At 43.9% G+C, this 11,616-nt stretch overlaps 1 long non-coding RNA gene and 1 other non-coding gene across 3 annotated transcripts; both read left to right on the forward strand.

Annotated features, from left to right (window-relative positions):
* The first annotated feature begins 6,583 nt into the window (after positions 1-6,583).
* LOC120102874 (uncharacterized) lies at positions 6,584-11,194 on the forward strand. 2 transcript variants are annotated; one of them, XR_015620208.1, is made up of 3 exons: positions 6,604-6,823; positions 9,071-9,269; positions 10,251-11,011. It is a non-coding gene; the product is annotated as an uncharacterized LOC120102874 (long non-coding RNA). The 2 variants fall into 2 exon arrangements; XR_015620207.1 differs by lacking the exon at positions 9,071-9,269 and having other exon boundaries at positions 6,584-6,823; positions 10,251-11,194.
* On the forward strand, positions 7,273-7,404 carry LOC120103308 (small nucleolar RNA SNORA17). The gene has a single exon (XR_015621594.1). It is a non-coding gene; the product is annotated as a small nucleolar RNA SNORA17 (small nucleolar RNA).
* Positions 11,195-11,616: the final 422 nt, after the last annotated feature.

Consider the following 11,616-nt stretch of genomic DNA (forward strand, 5'->3'; position numbering starts at 1 on the left):
TTTCCCCACACAAGGCAGCTTTGCAGGCCTGACTGATGGCCCCACACCAGCGTGAAGAGGCTGATCCCTCACACAAAGAGAGCTAATGGTGGTTGAGCGTCTCCCAAGACTCTTTGTTAAGACACGTTTCCTCCACCACCCCCACATCCTGGACACAGCACTCTTTGGCTCCCAGTAAATCAGGAGCCTCATCCAGATGACTGACTATCCTATCCCATTATTATGACAGGCAGATTTCGCTCCTGTCCTCGGGCTGGTGGGAACTTGACTCTCCCACTCTGGGAGGGCCCCTCCCCAGGTTCTCTGAAGCAAGTTGTATGCAAATATTTATGGTTTCTTCTTGAATTCCACCTTCACAGCCCACCTTCTATGGAGTTGACATAATGGAGGAAACCATGACAACGAAAGCAAATGTGTGACATACATCTGCCTTCTCAAATACCGGTAAAAACAGGATCTGAAGGAGCAAATGAGGATACAGGCATGGATCGTCTTCACAGCAATGAAAAGAAGGCATGTATGATCATTTATGTGCACTTAGAAAGGTTTAAGTAGCTGGCCCAGAGACCCAGAGCTTGGAGATTGCACCCAAATCCTGACAGAAGTACTTCCGTCCATTGTACAGATTTAATTGTTCTGTGATATCTATCTATATCTATCTCTATCTCATTCTTTCTCTATCTCCCTGTCTCCTCCCTCCCTCCTTCTCTTCTCCCTCCCAACTCCACACATTTGTATAATTTGGCATTAACTTTTTTTCTTTTTCATCTTTGTTAACTTGAGTATTTCTTATTGACATTTTGATTGTTATTCCCCTTCCCAGTTTCCGGGCCAACATCCCGCTAACCCCTCCCCCTCCCCTTCTTTAAGGGTGTTCCCCTCCCCATCCCCCCCATTGCCGCCCTCCCCCCAACAATCACGTTCACTGGGGGTTCAGTCTTAGCAGGACCCAGGGCTTCCCCTTCCACTGGTGCTCTTACTAGGATATTCATTGCTACCTATGGGGTCAGAGTCCAGGGTCAGTCCATGTATAGTCTTTAGGTAGTGGCTTAGTCCCTGGAAGCTCTGGTTGCTTGGCATTGTTGTTCATATGGGGTCTCGAGCCACTTCAAGCTCTTCCAGTCCTTTCTAAGATTCCTTCAACGGGGGTCCCATTCTCAGTTCAGTGGTTTAATGATGGCATTCGCCTCTGTATTTGCTGTATTCTGGCTGTGTCTCTCAGGAGCGATCTACATCCGGCTCCTGTCGGTCTGCACTTCTTTGCTTCATCCATCTTGTCTAATTGGGTGGCTGTATATGTATGGGCCACATGTGGGGCAGGCTCTGAATGGGTGTTCCTTCTGTGTCTGTTTTAATCTTTGCCTCTCTATTCCCTGCCAAGGGTATTCTTGTTCCCCTTTTAAAGAAGGAGTGAAGCATTCACATTTTGATCATCTGTCTTGAGTTTCATGTGTTCTGTGCATCTAGAGTAATTCGAGCATTTGGGCTAATAGCCACTTATCAATGAGTGCATACCATGTATGTTTTTCTATGACTGGGTTACCTCACTCAGGATGATATTTTCCAGTTCCAACCATTTGCCTATGAATTTCATAAAGTCATCGTTTTTGATAGCTGAGTAGTATTCCCTTGTGTAGATGTACCACATTTTCTGTATCCATTCCTCTATTGAAGGGCATCTGGGTTCTTTCCAGCTTCTGGCTATTATAAATAATGCTGCTATAAACATAGTGGGGCATGTGTCTTTCTTATGTTGGGGCATCTTTTGGGTATATACCCAAGAGAGGTATAGCTGGGTCCTCAGGTAGTTCAATGTCCAATTTTCTGAGGAACCTCCAGACTGATTTCCAGAATGGTTGTATCAGTCTGCAATTCCACCAACAATGGAGGAGTGTTCCTCTTTCTCCACATCCTCACAAGCATTTGCTGTCATCTGAGTTTTTGATCTTAGCCATTTTCACTGGTGTGAGGTGAAATCTCAGGGTTGTTTTGATTTGCATTTCCCTTATGACTAAAGATGTTGAACATTTCTTTAGGTGTTTCTCAGCCATTCGGCATTCCTCAGCTGTGAATTCTTTGTTTAGCTCTGAACCCCATTTTAATAGGGTTATTTGTCTCCCTGCAGTCTAACTTCTTGAGTTCTTTGTATATTTTGGATATAAGGCCTCTATCTGTTGTAGGATTGGTAAAGATCTTTTCCCAATCTGTTGGTTGCCGTTTTGTCCTAACCACAGTGTCCTTTGCCTTACAGAAGCTTTGCAGTTTTATGAGATCCCATTTGTCGATTCTTGATCTTAGAGCGTAAGCCATTGGTGTTTTGTTCAGGAAACTTTCTCGAGTGTCCATGCTTCCCCACTTTTTCTTCTATTAGTTTGAGTGTATCTGTTTTGATATGGAGGTCCTTGATCCACTTGGACTTAAGCTTTGTACAGGGTGATAAGCATGGATCAATCTGCATTCTTCTACATGCTGACCTCCAGTTGAACCAGCACCATTTGCTGAAAATGCTATCTTTTTTCCATTGGATGGTTTTGGCTCCTTTGTCAAAAATCCAGTGACCATAGGTGTGTGGGTTCATTTCTGGGTCTTAATTTCTATTCCAATGGTTTATCTGTCTGTCTCTGTACCAATACCATGCAGTTTTTATCACTATTGCTCTGTAATACTGCTTGAGTTCAGGGATAGTGATTCCCCCTGAAGTCCTTTTATTGTTGAGGATAGCTTTAGCTATCCTGGGTTTTTTGTTATTCCAGATGAATTTGCAAATTGTTCTGTCTAACTCTTTGAAGAATTGGATTGGTATTTTGATGGGGATTGCATTGAATCTGTAGATCGCTTTTGGTAAAATGGCCATTTTTACTATATTAATCCTGCCAATCCATGAGCATGGGAGATCTTTCCATCTTCTGAGATCTTCAATTTCTTTCTTCAGAGGCTTGAAGTTCTTATCATACAGATCTTTCACTTGCTTGGTTAAAGTCACACCAAGGTATTTTATATTATTTTGGGGCTATTATGAAGGGTGTAGTTTCCCTAATTTCTTTCTCGGCTTGTTTCTCTTTTGTGTAGAGGAAGGCTACTGATTTATTTGAGCTAATTTTATACCCAGCCACTTTGCTGAAGGTGTTTATCAGGTTTAGTAGTTCTCTGGTGGAACTTTTGGGATCACTTAAGTATACAGTCATATCATCTGCAAATAGTGATATTTTGACTTCTTTTCCAATCTGTATCCCTTTGATCTCTTTTTGTTGTCTGATTGCTCTGGCTAGAACTTCAAGAACTATATTAAGTAGGGAGAGAGAGGGCAGCCTTGTCTAGTCCCTGAACTTAGTGGGATTGCTTCAAGTTTCTCTCCATTTAGTTTAATGTAAGCTACTGGTTTGCTGCATATGGCTTTTACTATGTTTAGGTATGGGCCTTGAATTCCTATACTTTCCAGGATTTTTATCATGAAGGGGTGTTGAATTTTGTCAAATGTTTTCTCAGCATCTAATGAAATGATCATGTGGTTTTTATCTTTCAGTTTGTTTATATAGTGGATCACATTGATTGTTTTCCGTATATTAAACCATCCCTGCATGCCTGGGATGAAGCCTACTTGATCATGGTGGATGATTGCTTTGATGTGCTCTTGGATTCGCTTTGCAAGAATTTTATTGAGTATTTTTGCACCGATATTCATAAGGGAAATTGGCTTGAAGTTCTCTTTCTTTATTGGGTCTTTGTAATTACATTTTGTATAAGTGTAATTGTGGCTTCATAGAAGGAATTTGGTAGTGCGCCATCTGTTTCAATTTTGTGGAATAGTTTGGATAGTATTGGTATGAAGTTTTCTATGAAGGTCTGATAGAATTCTGCACTGAACTCATCTGGACCTGGGCTCTTTTTGGTTGGGAGACCTTTAATGACTTTTATTTCTTTAGGAGTTATGCAGTTGTTTAAATGGCTTATCTGTTCCTGATTTAACTTCGGTACCTGGTATCTGTCTAGGAAATTGTCCATTTCCTGCAGATTTTCAAGTTTTGTTGATTATAGACTTTTGTATTAGGATCTGATGATTTTTTGAATTTCCTCTGATTCTGTAGTTATGTCTCCCTTTTCATTTCTGATGTTGTTAATTTGGACACACTCTCTGTGTCCTCTCATTAGTCTGGCTAAGGGTTTATCTATCTTGTTGATTTTCTCAAAGAACCAGCTTTTGGTTCTGTTCTTTGTATAGTCCTTTTTGTTTCTACTTGGTTGATTTCAGCTCCGAGTTTGATTATTTCCTGCCTTCTAGGGTGCATTTGCTTCTTTTTGTTCTAGAGCTTTTAGGTGTGCTGTCAAGCTGCTAATATAGGCTGTCTCCTGTTTCTTTCTGCAGGCACTCAGAGCTATGAGTTTTCCTCTTAGCACAGCTTTCATTGTGTCTCATAAGTTTGGGTATGTTATACCTTCATTTTCGTTAAATTCTAAGAAGTCTTTAATTTCTTTATTTCTTCCTTGACCAGGTTATCGTTGAGTAGAGCATTGTTCAACTACCATGTATATGTGGGCGTTCTTCCGTTATTGTCGTTGAAGACCAGTTTTAGCCCGTGGTGGTCTGATAGGACGCATGGGATTATTTCTATATCTATTGAGGCCTGTTTTATGACCAATTATATGGTCAATTTTGGAGAAAGTACCATGAGGTGGTGAGAAGGTATGTCCTTTTGTTTTAGGATAGAATGTTCTATAAATATTGTTAAGTCCATTTGCTTCATGACTTCTCTTAGTCTGTCTATGTCGGTTTAATTTCTGTTTCCATGATCTGTCCGTTGATGAGAGTGGGGTGTTGAAATCTATTATTGTGTGAGGTGAAATGTGTGTTTTGAGCTTTAGTAACGTTTCTTTTATGTATGTAGGTGCCCTTGTATTTGGGGCATAGATATTTAGGATTGAGAGTTTATCTTGGTGGGTTTTTCCTTTGATGAATATGAAGTGTCCTTCCTTATCTTTTTTGATGACTTTTAGTTGGAAATTGATTTTATTTGATATTAGAATGGCTACTCCAGCTTGCTTCTTCTGACCATTTGCTTGGAAAGTTGTTTTCCAGCCTTTCACTCTGAGGTAGTGTCTCGTCTTTGTCTCTGAGGTGTGTTTCCTGTAGGCAGCAGAATGCAGGGTCCTCTTTGCGTATTCAGTTTGTAAATCTATGTCTTTTTATTGGGGAGTTGAGGCCATTGATGTTGAGAGATATTAAGGAATAATGATTGTTGCTTCCTGTTATATTCATATTTGGATGTGAGGTTATGTTTGTGTGCTTTTCTTCTCTTTGTTTTGTTGCCAAGACGATTAGTTTCCTGCTTTTTCTAGGGTGTAGCTTGCCTCCTTAAGTTGGGCTTTACCATTTTTTTTACAATCCAGTAAGACAAAAGGATCTACTTTCGTTTCTTCTCTTCCTCTTGCTCCTTCTTTTGAGACAGGGTTTCTCTGTGTAGCCCTGGCTGTCCTGGAACTCCCTATAAGACCAGGCTGTCCTTGAACTCAGAGATCTGTCTGCCTCTGACTCCCAAGCACTCGGATTAAAGGCATTCAACACAATGCCCAGATCAAAATCTGGTTTCTTTTAACAAAAGAAAATATTCATACAAATTCAATGAAAAAATAAGTGAAATATTTAAAAATAGAAAATTAAGCCCATGAAAAAGCTCAACATCTTCACTCCTCAAACAAGTACAGATTAAGAGCACAATACAATGTTAGTAATATTCAGTAGGCAGGCTGAAAGGAAAAAGATGGACGGTACCAAGACTTGGTAAAAACTGTCAGCTGGAACTCTCCCGTGTTGCTAATGGGAGGTGACTTGGCAGTTTCACACACATGCAAACAGCAGTCCCACTCCTAGGCATAAGACAGAAATAATGGACACAAAGATTGTCTTTCTGAAGAAATTCTCCTAGTTTTTTCAGGATCGCCAGGTTCTTGAAAGCACAGCAGGCAAACAGGACTTGAGACTTTGGTTCTTCGCATCGCTGGACCACGACGTTACTTGAGTAGGAGTCTGTGCACACTGGTAGTTATAAGACGGAACAATCTTCAAAACAGTTGAGGACGGTCATGGCAAATGCAAGCTGCTCAGTCCGCGACTTCCTAACCTGTCGGATGCTCGCTCAAAACGCTTACCAAGTTGAATCACTGGATAGAAGTGTTGGGTAAATTAAAAATATATTAATGTGTTCGGTCCCGCCGCCGCAAGAATAAACAATTTATTTGGAAAATACGTGTCAGTGTGGCCACAACCGTCCCCCGAAGGTAACAGCTAGAAGAGGGCTCCAGGAGCATTCCGTGCATGCCAGACCAGGTTCAGGTCTCACCTGCCTGGCTGTTGTGTGGCCAGGCTGGAGGTTGCTTCCGCTGCTAGCTCTCAAGGAAGCTACGGGCCACCGCTCCCAGTCCAGGCTGCCCACCCAGCTGTCGCTGAGGGCGCCGCTGTCCCAGAGCTTTATTCGTTGACACAAGACATGGTAGCTACTTCACGGGTGGCCGCCCAGCGTGGTGACTGCGCCGTTGAAGGAGGCGAGCGCGCTAACGGGGGATGGGTCACGCGGACTGTGACCCGCGTGCACCTCAGCGTTTGCAGACAGTTGTCAAAACGGGGACCGCTAACGGCTGCGCGCTCTTGGCATTTAATTTTAAATCACCTGCAAAACTAATCATTAGTATTGGTGCTTCATAAATCAATCTCTGAATTGAAGATCTGATTGCGGAGAGGTATCTTTGAGGTAGCCAGACCTGATTTGAGGAAGACAAGAAGCTGTAACAGAAAACTCGAATGCACTGTAGAACCAGACACCGGCCACAGGTCTGTCCAAAACACTAATTAAATAACCTCCAGGGATTGTTGGTCCTCAGGTACAAAATCAGAGTCCAGAATTAATTCTGTTGAATTCCCTTCAAACTCTAAGATATTGTCAGAGAACACAACATTCCCTCTACATACATGCTATAGTTCTTTAACTTGCTGGTTTTGTTGGACTCCCAACAGTGGGAGAGAGGGGTGTCTCTGATTCTTTTGCCTGTTCTTGGGATCCTTTTCCTCTTACTGAGTTGCCTCATTGAGCCTTGTGCCTAGTCTTATTGTATCTTGTTATGCTGTGTTTGTTGGTCTCCCTGGGAGGCCTGCTCTTTGCTGAAGGGAAACAGAGTTGGGGAAGAAGTGGGGGAGGGTTGGAACTGGGGAGTGGAGGGAGGGGAGGCTGAGGCCAGAATGTATTATATGAGAAAATAATAAAATTAATATTTTAAAAGTGACCTGCCCCTAGAGATATTGCAGGAGTGGAGGTTGTGTCACATGTGTGTCAGTAGGTGGCAGAGAGAAGAGAGGCTATGCCCATGTTACTGACCTGACCTATGAGCATCGGAATGATTTGGTAGCCTAAAATTCCCTGGGGCGGGGGGGGGGGGGGAGCAAGTCTGAGAATACCACCGGTCTAGTGACAGGCAGGCCCAGATGGGTTCCCAGGATGGGCAGCAAGTCAGAGACTAGAAGAACCCCACCCAGAACCACGAGCCCTGGGCAGGAGTAAGCCTGAGACTGAGCACCCTAACAAGGGGCTGCTCTAGCAGGCCAGGCAAGGAGCAAGCCCAAGATGACCATCAGTCTGGCACCATGGGGCTCGGACAGGGAACTAGCCTGAGATGACCACCAGTCCCATGATGCACAGGCCTTCAGGGAGCAGATGGTGCTGGAGATGAGCCCTGCCCAGCTCTATAATGCACAAGCACTCCTGGGGTCACTACTGAGTCTACTCCTGAGACAACTCCAGACATTCAGAGATCCAGGGCACCACTCAGAGGAACAAGTAAGTGGTAGAGAAATGGAAGAGAAGAGAAACAGAAGGATGCGGTGGGCACAATGAAGAGAGGCAGAACTGTAGACTTGAAGGTAGTGAGGAATGGTCTGATGTGAGTGACTGGGGATTGATGCCTCCTGGGACCAAGGGGGGGGGGGGGTCCTGGCCTGTGCTGACATCAGGGGCCATATCTGGCTCACAGCCCTTCAACAACAGGGGTCTGTTGCTACTGAAGACCAGGTAGATGTCCCTGGTCTGGGCTGCTGCCTGGGGACATGATATCTAAGGGCTGTGCAGAACTGGCACCACCCCTCACCTGGGTATCATGAGAGAGCTAGCCCTGGAAATATGAGAGCAGGAGAGCTATCCTGCCCCGAGCCAGCTTCCATTCTTTGGAAAACAGGCCCTGCACATTGTGGGGGTTGCAGGTGAGCAGGCCCTGAGGATATAAGTATGGGACAGCTAGCACTACTACTCATCTCCCACGCAATGGTGAGGACAAGGGATAGATAAGCTCCTTCCTTCTTACCGTTCACCATCTGAAGCAAGTGGGCGACCTGACCCTGGGGTCAGGAAAGCAAGACCCTGCTCCTCACCCACTGCAGCACTTGGGAGAGCAGGCCCTGCACCTCATCTGGGCAGCAGGGTAGAGCTGACCCCAACAATGGGGACATGGATGAGCCAGTCCCAGTGGGTTGAGTGTATTAGAGCTGGCCTCCCAGCTTGTCTGCCGAGGGGCAGTGTTGGCAAGGGAGCGATGCCCTCCCATGCACACACTCTAACTTTGCTACCTATGGCAGGCATGAGAGCTGGCCCTGGGGTCATGAGAGCAGAAGAGCTGGTCCTGCCCCTCACCTGGGCACTTGGGAGAGCAGGCCCTGAGCTTCACCTGGGTGGGCAGCACAGTAGAGCTGGCCTTTGATGTGTGGTTGCAAATGAGGCTGCCCAAGGGCATGAGAGCAAGAGAGCCAGCCCTGCCTCCTGTCTGCTGAATGGTGGCTCTGAGGGAGAGGCTCCCTCCTCCTCTCCCTTGTCCCTTACCATCTATGAAAGGCTGAAGAGCTGACCCTGGGGTCATGAGAGTGGGAGAAGTGGTCATGACCCTTACGGGCTACGACACTTTGGAGAGTGAGCCCTTTACCTCACCTGGGAAGCAGGGTAGAACTGGCCCTAGTTGTGTGGTTAGCTGGTGAACCAGCCCCAAGGATGTGAGAGTGGGAGATCTGGCAGGTTGACCAGCTCAGATAATCTCTTAGGCCCAGATCGAAGACTTTGAATTGGGCCACCCAACATCTACCCTATAAATGAACGGCTGGAGTGCATGAAGGAGCAGGCCCTACAGACCCAAAGCTGCAGGATCTCCATGAGACAGGGCAACAGCAAGATATCCAAGAGGGGTCCCAATGATGATCCAGTAGTAATAGAGTTGCAGAAACCAGAGGCCCAATACCACCAGTGAGTCATTGCAATGAGCATTTGCAAGAAAAGAGGTGTGGACAAAAGGATGTATTGTGGGGCACACTGGGACACACTACAATTTCCATGATGATTTTTTTCTCTGTTGGGGAGATGTTGTAAGGGTGGAGGACAAGTCTGAAGGGAGGGGGAGATGAGTGGGATTGGGGTACATGATATGAAATTCACAAAGAACCAATAAAAAGTGTAAAAGTATTTACCATGGGATAAGAGAAAGAAAGGAATGAGCAGGAAACAGACTCAGCAGGTAAAAGCACTTGCTGAACAAGGTTGATGGCTTGAGTTTCATCCCCGGAACCCACAATGGAAGGAGAACTTGGTCTGTTGTCCATTGACCTCTGCAGACACAGGGTAGCACTCAGTCCTCACATACTTGCTTGCATGCACATGCATGTACACACCTGTGCGTGTGCACATGCGCACACACATACAACAAATCACAATAAAAATTGCAAAGCAATAAATAAAAATTATCGAAATGCAATAGTAAACAAAAGTAAAAATTAAATCAATATATTTATTTGCCTATCCAATAGCTCTAGATCTTAATATTTTTCTAATAACCAAATAATATAGCTAGAATTGAAGATATCGAGAAAAAATCATCACCTATAATTCTACCAGACAAAGAGTAACTGTCAATATTTCTTTCGAGGCAAGGTCTGACTGTATAGCCCATGTTATGTGCATGTCCTTGAACTCACCATGATCCACTCGTCTCAGCCTGTGCACTGGGGATTAGAGTGCACCTACCACACTCAGCCCCTGATAACACTTAATCAGAGTCCTTCACAAACCATGATCTCCTGCTGCATCTTCTTTATTTTAATTCAGAGATGATTATCTCTTCCTGGGTTTGTGTCATCATGACTTAACCAGCTCCCTGTAGGGGAACAATATTGTTATAAGTAATGCAGAACAACCATCCCCATATAGATATCTCTTACTCTGCCTTTCTAGGAGTGCAATGGCTAGTGTGTGCAGATCTGAGGCTTATGATGACCTTTGTCAAACTGTCTCTGCAAGTACAAGGCACTCTTCCACCAGCTCCATCTGAGTTGTACATGCTCACCAACACGCAGCACAACTGCTTCAACTTCGGCCTTCCGATGAATGGACCTGTCTCCCATGGAGATCTGTAAATTGCTTCACGGCTACCAAGTGTTCTCAATTCTTTCCCTGCCTATAACAGTTCTACCTTTGCCTGTCTTTCCATTAGTCATTGGTGAGAGTGAAAAAGAAGAGACCTTACGTAGAGATGTTCAAATGTGTATGTCAGTTGATAAGTAGATAGGCAGAATGTTGCCTTCTGGAGGGATCTAGGCTGGAGATGGGATTTAGGAGTCATGAAGGAACACATAGTGGCTATAGGCCACTTAGGCACTTTAATAAGACTCCCCGATGGTTGTGCATGAACACAAAGTTTAGAGTCAAACTTAGGAGCACATTAATATCCAAGAGGTAAGAAACAGAGACAGAGTAAGGGGGAACGTAGGACTCCTTGTTCAAACTGCACAAGACAATAGTTAAAACTGTATGGAGCACTTCCCACATGCTCTCCCTCTTCCTGTCCTCATAGCTTTCATTTGCTATTTAATGCCATTCCAAGAAATACACTTTTGAATTTTTAGCACAGTTTAATCATTTGTCTTCACATTGTGTTAACGTTTAAAATTTTATGGCATATAATTTACACATAATAAATTTGCCCATCTAAAGTATTTTCAGAGTTGTGCAATGATTTCCACAGTCTAATTTTAAAACATTTCCATCATCCAAGAAAGCAACACCCTCAGTTCCATTAATATTTCCAATTAGTTCCTTTTCTACCCCCAGGTGATCACTAATCCTTCTTTCTCTGTATTTTGTTTGTTTGGATACATAGAATAAACTGACTCACTATATATTGTCTTTCCTACACCTATTATTAATACAAATATTAGATTATTTAACCTATATGTGTTATTTATCCTATATATTATTTATTTTGTGAAATAATAAAGTTCATTGGTGGCTCATCTCTGGAGGGTCCTTCTAGCTAGATAGGGGAAACAAGAGATCTTGTTACAAACAAAGTAAAAGACAAGGACTGACCCCAGCTTGTCCTCTGACCTCCACATGGACCCTGTGGCATGCATGCACCAACAGTAACATACCCAAGCATATACATCATACAAACAAGCCACGACACAAGCTGTCATAGCAAAACCACTTCAGGCTCCAGGACATGGAGTAGCAGAATCCGAGAAGTGCATATTTAAATAGCAGACAGCATTTAATATAATCAGAGAACTGGTGAATTAGTTTGAAAATTAAGTTGTATTTG

This window comes from Rattus norvegicus, chromosome 5 (genome assembly GCF_021556685.1).
Source record: "Rattus norvegicus strain SHRSP/BbbUtx chromosome 5, alternate assembly SHRSP_T2T, whole genome shotgun sequence".
Classification (NCBI taxonomy): domain Eukaryota; kingdom Metazoa; phylum Chordata; class Mammalia; order Rodentia; family Muridae; genus Rattus; species Rattus norvegicus.